Below are 13,576 nucleotides of genomic sequence, written 5' to 3'. Positions count from 1 at the left end.
CATACAGACACCTTTGAAAGAAAGAGGAGCAGGAGTTGCACTCTCTCAAAATCAGCCTCTTTGTAATCATCATCCCCAGTTCCAATGGTTGCTGCATTTTTGCAGGAATAGTTGTCTGTAAACAGGCAAAGATGGCAAGTCCTGGTGTGGGTGAAAGGGGATTTTTGAGTACAGTCAAATATTTTGGACCAGTCAATGAAGAGCAGGATCAAAAAGCATGGATCAGCAAACTCTGACATTTTATATCTGTCACAAATGGGGGAAGTTGAGAAGTAGATTCTTTGTAGTCTAACTTTAGAGTAATTTAGATGATGGACAATTTTAAATTGTATTAATTGATGTCTGCTGTTAGTGTTAATAGAGCAAGAGTGAATCTTGGATAGACACTGATATAGACACTTATACTTATAGATTCCGATAACTCCATATCGCCACACTCCAAGTATCTCTATCTTTACAGTATGTGCCAATTTTTGATTGGATGTAGCATCTGGCCTGTAACTACCAATAAAATGTGAATGGAATAATTAATATTAATATATCTGTGAAACCCTGCTGCACTTTAATCTATGTTGCATTGTGACTCTGGTACGAGTCTCTTGCTGATAGAGATTCCATGTCTATATACTATATACTATATACTATATACTATAAATCTCTGCAGGATGAAAAGGGGAAAAAATAGTAGAATTGAGCAAATATAAAATAAATATTCAAGGCTGGCAACAGGGTAACAGTGAAAAAGAGCACCCGAGCCACAAAACTTGGAAAAAAACAAAAAACTGACGCATAGAATCTCCTATTCATCCAAACAGTAGCTGTGGGCCAAAAATAAATAATTAGATACATTTGCAACTCTCCACCACAAGATATAGTGAATTGCATAACACTAAGAACCTATGGCTTGGAAAGCTTGGCGCCAACAGGACTGCCCAATTTGTAACATAAGAAACTATACGATTGTTTGAATCATCATATTTGTGAGTTCAAAGGCAGTCTTTAGTGTGGCAACATTAACTGAAATGAACACCCTCACCTTGTATGTGTGTTATAGAGACATCATTGCAGTCAGAATAAAACCGCTATAGAACATATCTTACTCCCTGCCGGGTGCTTTACATCAAGGACCAGGCTGCCTCCTTCAGTTCAGTGAAGATTGCCCATGCTTGCCCATCGTGTCAGTATACACAGAGCCTTGCTGGATGGCGCAGTGTGTGCCCAATCGTCTGCACTCAAAGGGTCTGCATCACATCTCATAAGGCACGACGTTGGCTCATCACTTCGTTGGTGTAGTCAGGGAAAAATCAGGACTTTGTTTCTGTAGTACTCCCATCCTTGTTGTATCCTGCTGTGCCGTAAGATCACTTTTTCTCCTTAGCACCTGCACTACCTGGGGTTGCGGTGCAGTGCGGTGAACGCGATCAACTTTCACTGGAAGGGGAAAGTGCTCTTTTCCCACCAGTTCTGGGATGAGTCTGAAGACAAAATCAGTTGGGTTACCTCCATCTGCCTCTTCTGGAATGCCGACAATCTTGATATTGTGCCTGTGAGAGCAGGCCTCCATATCCAGAAGTTTTGTTTGAGGCTGATTAGCATGCTTAGTTAAAGCCTCACACTTGTTTTATAGTGCTGTCATGCACAAGTCAAGGGCATCTGTGGTCCACTCTTGACTGCCCACAAACTTTTTTCAGGTCAATCTGCACAGAGAGGACAGACTCAAATTTTTCATCAAATGCATCAAAACGTTCATCAATTTTCCCCAAAATGGACATAGAAATGGACATAGACATCTTGCACATTTCCTTGCATATAGCATATGTCTTGTTCTACTTACGGCTAGCCTTTGGTCTAGGAGAAGGTTCACTTAACATTCACTGTGCTGCCAGCATTGGCTAGAATTAGCATTGCTAACATATCCTTCTATGGTTCTTGTCTTGCCCACGGGGTTATTCTTCGGCAGAATTTTCCAGAAAAGTACTGCGCAAAGAGTGAGAGATGTGTACAAACAAAATATCAGCCCATTAACAGTGTATTTCCAGATTTTTCAAGCTTGTGGTGGAGAGCACTTGTTTAGCACATCTACATCCTACGCCTGCGCACTCATGTCACCCAGCAGTTAGACTTTTTAACCAGAGATTTGGACCACATATTCTAATTACAAATTATTTTCACCAAATGTAACTTATTTTATTATTTTGGTGATCATGTTGCACTGAAAGAAGCGTAAAACATGATTATAATTGAATTTAAGATTAACAAACAAAAAACAAATAAACCTGCTTAATCAGCTCTGAAACCGTTGACGTTCTCAAAATAAATTCCAGGGCTCTCATGAAAAGATGTCATCAAGTGGCATCCAATATTTTTGAGTATTATATTGTTAATTTTAAGAGGAAAAAATTACAAAAAAAATCCCACATCTAACACACCAACCACTACCAGCAAAACATTTCCAGGTTCATTTGTATTTCATTTTGAGCATCAACAACAACAGAATGCAATAAAGTGCAAGACTAAAATGTTGTCTTGAATTTGTTCCCAAGAAGAACTGAGAATATATTACAAATTCTGGACACAGACCCAAACCTGCTTTGAAGTGACATTATCCGAGTGCCAGATCAAAGCGTAACCTCTGTTGGGTCCATCTTCATCCTCATCTTCACAAAATGAACTGGCTTCTCCTCCCAGATTGGAAACCCTCCTCACTATTCAGCTGGCACATACAGCGAAAATCATTGCTTCGTTTAGCGCCAGTAATTTCTTTGGAATAAGAAAGGCCTGACTGTGGAATCCCTCAGAGAACATGCTTTGGTCCAAACGCTCAGAATCTGAGATAATGATTTAGATAACGACGAGAGGAAAAAGAAGGAGCTACGGCTCTAGGTAATTATACTCACTATTGTGTTTAAATGTGTTTTGATAGAGAGCATACTGCTTAGACTGCTGACAAGTTCAAATAGCAATCTCAAAGTAAGAGGAGGATTTATATTCAAAAGAGGGGGCTTGGGAAAATACATTGAAATAGTAGAGAGAACAGCTAGCAATTTACGTGAAAAAAGGAAGCTAAAATGTCTATTTGCCGGCATCAGGGAGCTGTTTGCATAGGTGTGCACATACAGAAAAATATACAGTAATGTCTAACAAGGGATGGGTGATAATGTAGGGATCAATTACAATTTAATTTATTAATAACAAATTCATATGTGTAATATAAAAGTTTATGAATGTCAACAATGCAAACTTTTACACAATACAATTTAATACACCCACAAAAATCGGCTTATTATTCCAAAATCTGAACTGCTCAAAACCAGATGCTTTTACTGACAGATATTTGGCTGATAGATCATGTCAATAGCTGATAATTACAATTTGCAAACAAGTGAATAACAATTTGAATAAAAATTGACTCCATGATCCTTTGTTTAAATAAAAATAAATATAAATAAATACATCCATATCAGGCCATAGTGTTAATGGAAAGTGTGTTAGGTTAGAACAGGTTTTAATGCTTTTACATCCATTCTCTGGGACTATTCTCTGTCTCCCGGGACTACCATGCCCTACAAAACCTATTTATTTCCACCATAACATACCACCATTGACATAGCCCCATGTCCATGAAGTCCCGTGGTACAGGTCTGCTCCTCTGCCTCCTCCGCCTCCTCCGCCTCCTCACACGACCTTTGTTTAGAGAGGCGCTGCATTAATCACCAGTGTGCCACATAAACTGGGTCAACACTCCTCTTGAGTATCCATGGAACAATTTGTAGGAAAAAAAAACACCAGACTTCCTTTGTGCCTCTGTACCCCCGTCTCTCTCTCCATCCTGCCCGGAAACCTTTATGGCCAGTCAGCAGATATTAAATACTGCCCCACGTACATTGGTTTTAATATTAAAGAAATGTAGTGGACTATGCCAATAATTCAGGTCCCAATTCCCAGGGCTTCCACTTGGGCAGCCATCTTGGAACAGGAAACAAAGGACTTGGAGCAGACAAATGAGGTGGTCTATGGTGTATGACAAGAGAAAAATGACCGCATTTCCCAGCTATCCCTTTGGTACATCCTGTCAAATCCACGTTACTCCTCCTATATCCGATTTCAAACTACAATAAAACAACTGAACACAAAAACACTGGGCGTTTTTTTTCAATCCAATGGTTTCCACGACAGCCAGATGGAACAATTAATCCACCAATCAAGCGTGGAATATTAAATAGCCTAAACTCTAGCAAAAGGGAGTATCTGGATGGTGTCTTCCAATCTAAATCCCGCACCATCCTTTCTTTGTTTTGCCGTTGTGTACACTCAAAGTCCTATCAGACAGATGGGAAAAAATGGCTACAGCTTTCAAAACACTCTTTGAGATTCTCCCAACAGAAGAAGTGCTTCCAGCGTGGTTTGGAAATGTCTTGATAACAATTTCATTTTCGATTAACCACCTGTTGTAAGGTGCAGGGCAGACACACTTGAGAAGTAATGTGACCAAAAATGTAATAGCCGACGTTAGGCAATGTATATCCAGTATACTAGCCTAGTCTCATACAGGTGTTAATAGACTACATAATAAATGCTAAATGTACTAAACAGGGACAAAGAAAATGGGCATCTGGCTACGGTTGGGCAATGTTGACAAAAACAATCTCTACCAAAGCGCTTTACATCAAGAAACCACTTAGCCTGTTACGATAATACATTTTGCAGTACAATATATATTAGTGAAGAAAATATAGACGATAAACGATAATATTGAATACCATTATGCCCTCAACGCGATAAGACTAAAGCAGGATTTCACCCCAAAACTATTATATATGTACAGTACAGTTAATGAACAGGCGCTGCGAGACCATATATATTTACCTCCAAAAATAATTGTTCCATCTGTCATGTATTGAATCATAAGTCGATATAGTATTTATCATGACAGGCCAAGAAACCACTCATCTATTCACACCATAGATTACGCAGACCCTAGGGGCAAGATGGGTTAAGTGTCTTGCGCAACAGTGTTTATCTGTGGGAACTGGAATCGTACTGCCAACCTGTAGGTCAGTGGTTCTGAACGGTCTACCAATGATGACCTTCAGATCAGTGGACAAACACTCTACCACCTGAGCTACTGTCACTTACTGTTACTGTTTTTTTTATTTTTTATTTTTTATCTCTATACCAATAATACTATGAAAATTAAATTCCAGTTTGGACTATATAATTAACTATACTCTTATTTGAAAGAGTACACTGAAAGTTAACATTTTCATCTTTTTTGGCAGGCTGTTTATCAATCAATTTTTCAAAATGGCACCCACCTTTTCTTCTGACTGTATCAAGACCCTGTAAACTATAAGAAACACTTATTGTTAGCTAGCAAAACCTCATATCATAGATAACATTTATATATTTGTTCGTTTACTCAAACTGCAAAAATAGAAATTTGAAACTAAATCCCCACAAATTATTTAGCAGCTGTAGTGTTTACCAACCCCTTTGCGATCACTCCTCGACCTGCACTTCTCCATCCATACTCACCGTCAACATAAATTACCTGCCTACTCCGGGAAGCCACTATGATAATTATTCATATAAACTGGATTTGCTCTACCCCCGGGCCAGGAAATGATCAGGTAAATGTGAAATTTGGAAAGAAAGAGATGGAGGATGAAGAAATTGGATGAAAGATTCGTATTCTGTCTGTTTACACACGGATATGCAGCAGCTGTAGCCTGGAGAGAGCTGTGTGTTTTCAGTTTAAGCCCTTGAGACCACCAGCAGACTTGCCTCCAAAGCTAACGCACAAAAGCAGCTTAGCAGAGTGAATCGAAAGGGATCAAGCCTCCTTTTTCGCTCCCGGTTTTAAATGTGAGGCATGTGGTATTGATAGAATTCACAAGTTGTGTACTCTTGGGGAGCCTGGGTATAACAAGGTAAAAGTTATTTTTGTGGTACTAAAAGCTGTTGAGGGAAAAATTTAAGACAGCAAATTTGCCAGGAAGGTAAGTAAGTTATTTGAAGAATCTCACCCAGGAAGTTCTGGGTTCAAAATGTTAAAACCCCGCTTTACAGATAAATCGTTTACCAAACTGGACAATGATGAAAGGAGGAATGTCAGTGAAGCATCATTTTCGCCAACTGACTGAAACCACTGTTTTCAAGGTGCGCTTTGTAACTTTTCTGATGGGGTCATCTGCCAACTGCTTGTCTCCATGGCGACGTTATTGCTTTGCCCAAGTTCAACAATATGGCATCAAACTTATCTAACCTGCGTTTATTACTTACACATGTTTTTATTGCTTGGAAATACCTTACTGTGTGCAGGGTCGCTTTTCCACAGACCTGACACTTGGCCATATGTTTATGCCATACTGTGAAGCACTTCAGGCAAAACAATGACATCTTTATGGAGCAGATGATGGACTTCCTACCAGAAAAGTTACACAGTGCAGAAGATAAATGAATGGAGAAAGACTACAAAAACATTTGAAGTAAAGGGTATACAGCCACTTTGCAAGACACACAACTTTTGCTCCAGTAGTACTGTCTTTTAAGCTTCGGGCTTCCATCAATAACCCAGAATGACTCAGGGCAGAATGTAGTGTCAGAGTGAACAAAGACGGGCCAGTTTATCAGTCCAGTGTCAGCTTTGGTCAATGCCTTTTCATGTGCATTATCCCTCTGCCGGCTCACTCGCAGATGCTGGCAGCGGGGAGTTACGGACATCAGTGATTGATGGAGTTCTGGTGTGCAGAGTAAAGGCAGCCCCAGGCAGAAGGCTCTAATAGTCCATTAGCTTTTTATGCCTTCAAATTAACTGCATACATCGCTTCATGGCTGCTGTGTAGCACTTTGAATCTTAATGAAATGTTGATGTTTTTTGGCTTATGGATTTTATGGAGTCAGAATGTCTTCATTCACATCAGAGCTGAGTGAGAGGCAAATCGGTTTAAGGTCATTCACAGCTTTGGCAACAGTTGAAAGCGCATTAGATTGGTGTATTGACAAATAATTACATGAGGACTAATCTAACTCTGCATACAGGGAATTCTCCAGTGTGTGGCCACCTGCTGCTACTTGGGGCTGTGGAGCTGGGTGTTCAGGCAAATGGAGAGGGAGGGAACATGCAGGTCATACAGCCTCAGGAGTGCATTGTTTAGGGATGCTGATTACACGCCTGTTTCATCTCTACTTTTAAGAGCACCAAACATGACCCGCAGTGCTGGGACCTCCTCTGGGCTGTCTGATGTGAGGAGCACTGAGAGAATGGGAGAGCAGAGGTGGTAAGGAATGGGCTATTATTCCATAACCATGAATTTTTTAAGATACCATATTCTAACAAGCAAAGTGGTTTAACACAAAGCAAACTTTAAAACCATGAGGATTTGCTATATTAATTTAGTAGTTAGCAGTGGTGAATCAATTTGTATGTCATTTGTACTAGTCCCAAACAAAAAAACTAACCCCCAGGTCCTGTGATCCTGCCTCAAAATCATGGTGACTAGCACTCACAACTAACAATAAGAAGTTTCCAGGTCCAATTGCTGGACTGTCTGGGCTTCACTGTGTGTGGAGTTTGCATGTTTCTCCCCATGTCTGGGTGGGTGTTCTCCAGGCACTAGTTTCCCCAATAAACCAAACACATGCAGCATAGGATTGGTCAAATTTCCCTACAGGGGACGATAAAGTGTACCTTACCTTAGCCAGCACACTGCCTTATATCATAAGTACCACAAGTTACCATAAGAAGGAATAATATCTCAAAAAGATTGAACATCTACCTGACATAGCTAAACAATAATGCCTGATACAGTAATATATAGTCTATAAACTACATGTTTTAGGGCACATGTCATTTTTAAGATGCCATGACTGCCTTAGCTTGTTCTTCATTATTTGCAGGAACAGCTCTCATTTCCCACTGCCTCTAGCCATTTTATTACCAGTTGATTTCTAACCCTACAGACATAGAACAGAGAGATGGCTGTCTAGAGTGGTCAGTTATTTCACCTCTATTCATGAGGAATTAAATTTGCAATTTCATAAATAAAACCCAAGAGACAATAGAGACACTGGCTGCACAAGTGGATTTGAATATTCCCGGAGGAGAGCAGAAATCTGAAGGGACTGGCTCATCATGGCGGTAAGAAAACGTCTGGAGTCCCTCCTTACACCCAAATGTCTCATTTCAATAAGAAGTGTCAGGATAAAATAATGGGCCAAGGTCCGCCACGGTGCAGCCCTTATGACTTCATAAATCACATAGACAGTGTGTGTGGGACCTACACCGCTCCAACGACATGAAACTAAGAGAGGGCCAGAGAGGGGCACAGGGGAAATCTGACAGTCTCCTCAGCATGTCGACAGGAGCAACGGCAGGACCAATGGCTGGAGCAGAGACAGGAGCAGAGACAGGAGCAGTGGCTGGAGCAGAGACAAGAGCAGCGACCGGGCAGAACAGGGTGGCTGTGTTAACCCCTCCAGCCACATAAAACAGGACCCAGGGTGGCTGTTGCAACGGAGAACCCACATGCCACTGCTCACCTTATTTGATGAATTCTGCCCATTTTATTTAACTCATTTTATTGCTACCTTTTCCAATACTGCTGCTAGTAAAACTTTACAACAGGTTCAGTATCTCAGCGGGTAGAGTGATGCAACCATTAAAAGTTGCTGGGTCTTACCCCTTATAACTTTAGGGTAGTGTAGTATTACCTGAAGAAAAGTTAAAATTAGTTGCAAAAAACAGGACTGAATTTGAGGCCATGCATCAAACATGAAAACATAATGCTTGAGAACAACTTGAGGTATATGCAGTCAAAAACAAAACAAATGTATAATAATGTAAGAAAATATTTCACTTTAATGGGCTTTACTTTCTATTTCTTCAGCATGTCGACAGTATAAAGCAATGCTGTGCTAACTCTCCATCCCATAAACACATTGCCCCAGGGCTTTTCTCACATTAAAGGACCTATGGCACTGTTCAGACTTCATACCGTTGATGAATTCTGTACTCCCTTTACTGCCAGACCAGCTCAGTGTGGATTCCTCCTTTAATCAGTGGTAAAATTCACTGTCTGGGTTTTTATAGTGCGCAGTCACGGCCCAGTCTGAAGCTATAACTTGAACGGAGCAAGGGCAACTTTTACAAAGGACATGGACAGAAGAGATGATCGAAATCAGGTTAAAGGCTGTTCCACATGATGACTTCATAATAAAAGTAGTAGTTGTCGAGGTGGTAGCAAAAAGGTGAGTCTAGTCCAAACTTTTGTCATAAAGCGCGGCATATTAAAACACAGATGAAGCAGAGGGGAATACAAGGGCCATACACTGGTGGTCAATACAATATACAGGAAATATTTCAAATTGGTGCATTACAAACAGGTTAGACTGAGCCATCGAACATGAAATTGGGCAGAGAACTTAAATAACTCAATACAAAGACTCAGGGCCAAGTAAAACTGCTCTGAGGGCTGCACTTGGTCCTCAGGCCATAGTTTGGACAACCCTGGTCTAGATAATATCAAAATCTGCATTCATGACCACACAAGTATAATAACTATAACTCCCTGCCTCTTCTGAGAGTACACACCTCATTGTCAGTATCAAGTTATATTTTCCACTGCAGCATGAAAAATAGACACGCTGATACTTTGTCCTAACTTAATTTGGCTTCTCTCTGCATACTGGATCGTTCTACAATCCTATTTTGGGTAGATTATGAAATTATTCACAGGTTTCCTCATTTGGGAACAGCGAGCAAAGTTAATCAGCACATCCAAGGTTAATGGCACGAGCGGAGAGTATTTGCAAAAGAGATTTAGCAATGCACCGTTAATCTTTGTGCTTAACTTTTAAGATCTCACCGTCTTTGGTCGAGTTTTTGTGTAAAATGGAGGGAGAAAATCAAATTAGTGTAAAAAGGCGCGCTTGGGTGGATGAATAACTAATAGATTAGGTGCCTCGCGCTCGGTGATAACTGGTAATTGGTATTGGGGGAAGAGAGAGGAGACTGGGAGATGCTATATGTGCAGTGTAGATCAGCAAAATGGGTTAGCTGTGTGTGAAGAGATGTTGTAAGGAGTAATGGTGCCGTCCATATGCTGACTGCAGAGAATCACCGGCCCAGTGTTACGGAACTAGACAGGAAAGAGGCAGAATGAATGAAAGTGCCAACGGAGGGACTTTTAATGGGCAAAAGGACGCCACAAATAATCCCAAAGTGTCTGTTCACTGCACTTTGCAGGTACTTATTTCTACAATAATGGCTCAAAGTAAATGATAGGAGCTGGTGTATGAGCAAAAGCATGGATAGTGAATGAACTGAAGATGCTTCGGCCAGTAGTGATAAACTATGGTTAAGGGTTCGTGTTATGAATTTTTGCAACCTGGTAGTAATATCAGATGGTTACTAAGCTGTTCTGAAGTGGAGGTTGTAAGCTTAATGTCAAAATGTGGCCGTATCTGCTTGTTAATGCCTGATCTCCTCAGATCTTGGAAGCTAAGCAAGGCCAGGCCTTATTAGTACTTGGATAGGAGACCACTGGGAAAACGAGGTGCCACTGTGGAGCAGCAGTACTCCAGCGGAAATTGTTTTTGTATTCTTAGGCAAGACACTACACCTACATTTCCTTGTATGAATGGGCTGTGAGGGTGATTGTAGGTGGTGGTCAGAGGGGCTGATGGTGCAGATTGGCAGCCTCACCTCCCGTCAGTCTGCCCCAGGGCAGGTCTAGCTACAACTGTAGCTTATCACCACAGAGTGTGGAGTGAATGAATAATCTACTGTAATGCTCCTTTGAGTGTCCAGAAAGTACTATACAAATCCAGTGCATTTGTGATTCCCAATAAGTATTGTAAGAACTTGTGTGTGTGTAATGTGTAAAATAATTTATGAAAAGCTTAAATTTAGATGCACTTTATTTGACCTCCCTCTGACTCACATTTGAATCCTGACCCACAATATGGAAACCACTAGCGAGAGCATATGGTACATGAGTGAAACCGGTGCCAAATTTTTTGGCTTGTCCCTTCTTGAAATGGCACAGCAAATCATCTGCCTCCTCTGCCATGATGTGCATATTCATTTGGCGTATGTTTGACACCAGATGCTCTCCCTTTTGTTCAGGCTTGGGACAGGTTCAAAGAACAGAGTGTTTGTCAATGGAAATTTAAGCCTTTTTTCCATGATTTTTTATTATTATTATTATTTTTTAAATAAAAACAACCAATAACAAAACAGCATCCCAATACAAAAACACACAGGCATTGCACAAGATCTGGACATGGGTCTTGGGCTGTGCCCACTGCTCCTGACAAGTTGCCCTCAGGTTGCATTTAAGGATGCGTCAAATGCAGAGGACAAATTACCGTATGGGGCATACATTAACATTATAATGTTAGAAATGAAAATGACAAAACAAAACTTCTAGGACATTCTTTTAGGTACAATCTGTGTCTACATTTCAAAAGGGTATTAACAATGATCAGCTGATGCAAGAAATATGTATAGCTATAAGACAGAAATGTTGTTTTCTGCTGTAATCCACAGGGGTATTAGAAGCGTTACATTGTTTTCTGCATATAAATTCTCATCCAAACTGTGGATGCAATTAACAGTGGATCAGCACTATTTGCATAAAGCACCACACACATTGACATAATTGAGTCGTTGCGTGGCACCCTCCCCTCCCTCTACCCCACTGCCCCCTCTTTGTTTGTGCTGCTATCTGCTTTTGGACGGAGCGTTGAGGTCAGTTGGTGCCATGTGGAGCAGCCACAGTGTAAATAATAAACTGAGAGGGTCAGAAAGGTCAGCGAAGACCCCCACAGTGAGCCAATGGGCTGCCTGCTAGCCATTAACCAGGGTAAGGTGGAGGGTGAGAGCAAATACACATATATTAGGGCTGCCAAATGGGGGAAATATGCAATATAAAAGAATTATGTTTTCTAGTAACTTTTCCCAGCAAGTCACTGACCGTGAGGTACTTGCTCATTGAAAACACATAACTAGGGATGTCACAATATCAATCTTTAGTGTTATGAGAAGAAACATTGAAATTTGATTGTCTAACCAAACAATAGTGAAATCCTTGATTAACTTCACATTCACACACTTGTATTATCAAGACAGCATATTAAAACAGATGGAGCAGAGGGAAAATCAAGGGCCATACACTGGTGGTCAACACTTGGAATAGACATACTAACATGTTTGATAATAGATTTATAAAGTTAGATTTTTGAATACTGCAGTTGAAAAGTATTGGTTTTGGTAATTTGAGCCAATTGAGTAGGACGTCTGAGGGCCAAGAAAATTTGTTTGAGTGCTGTAATTGCCCTGTGAGCCATAGTTTGGACATGTCTGGTCTAATAAATTACTATTGTGTATAGTGTATGTGACCAAATGATCAAGTAAATTATTAATGACATAAAGAGCTAGAGAAGGAGCCTTTATATTTTTCAGTTAATTAAAGTGACTTATTTTAGCTTCAACAATTCACACATTTTTTCCGTATGATTATATGTCACTTAATTAATCACAACATTGATTACAAAGGAAGTGCAATATATTGCAGAAGAAATTATAGACAATAAACAGGAAACTATTCTAAATGTATAATAGGGTTAACTGCAATAAATAAAGCAGAATAAAACACATAGTTTGTATCTATAATGAGGCATGGAAGTTATTTGTTCAACCCTCTACAGCTCAAATCTTATAGTACAGAAAAACAACAAAAAGTTCCACACTAGTACAAAGGAAAAGTCCCAACAATAAAAATCTACCCCGAAAATGATTGTTCCACCTGACAAATATTGAACGATAATTCGATATAGAGATATAGCAGCAGGCCTAGATACAAATGGATATAATGGAGGCCTTCTTTACTAATATAGCTAATTATTATTTTGGTCTTGAGTATAGAGTGTGTAATTCTTGTGACACCAAAACCGCTTTGTACCAACTCCCAACCAACACATGCATTCTATTATCACATGATCCTCCCTGCCATCAGTGACTGCATAATATTAACAAGTAGAGTCCAAATATTTCTCAAGTGCCAAAGACAACCCTCTGGAGTGTATCAGCGAGCTCCATATGCTAAACAACAACTAGATTTGGACCAACTTCAAAACTTGGCACAATCATTAGTCAAAGAAGATGGCTGTGTATATTTGGTACATCTTTGAGCTCAGACAACAGCCAAGCCAGCTGTTCATAATCAAGATGAGTTTGTTGCTTGTTTTGTGCATATATTAAAATGCCAGGTGGAGTTTTTTTTCATTAATGTGGTCTCCATCAAGAGCAGAGTAATGTCACGGCTCATTTACTACACGCAGCTTCAGGTCAGACAAAGCTGTTGTGACAGATGTTTCATTACCTTCGGAATAAACTATCACAAACTGTCACAAACTGTCATATTCACTATTACAGAGCATGTTTAATCTGCCTCTTGATGTGATACTGGGGAGCCATGTTTCAGCTATTGTCAACTTCAGATTTAGTGCAAAACATTCAGACTGGTATTTAGTTTGCTACTCCATAATATTTCTTTCTTATACCTTTAACAGT

The 13,576-nt window shown here is 40.1% G+C and overlaps 1 protein-coding gene across 1 annotated transcript in view; it reads right to left on the bottom strand.

The window, feature by feature from the left end:
- The window catches only part of LOC117372064 (PDZ domain-containing RING finger protein 4-like), a 63,773-nt gene that overhangs the window by 25,838 nt on the left and 24,359 nt on the right, over positions 1 to 13,576 (bottom strand). The gene's annotated exons all lie outside the window — the stretch shown is intronic.

This window comes from Periophthalmus magnuspinnatus, chromosome 6 (genome assembly GCF_009829125.3).
Source record: "Periophthalmus magnuspinnatus isolate fPerMag1 chromosome 6, fPerMag1.2.pri, whole genome shotgun sequence".
NCBI classification, from domain to species: domain Eukaryota; kingdom Metazoa; phylum Chordata; class Actinopteri; order Gobiiformes; family Gobiidae; genus Periophthalmus; species Periophthalmus magnuspinnatus.
Note: the sequence above shows the minus strand (reverse complement) of the source record. Positions and strands in the feature narration are given on the sequence as shown.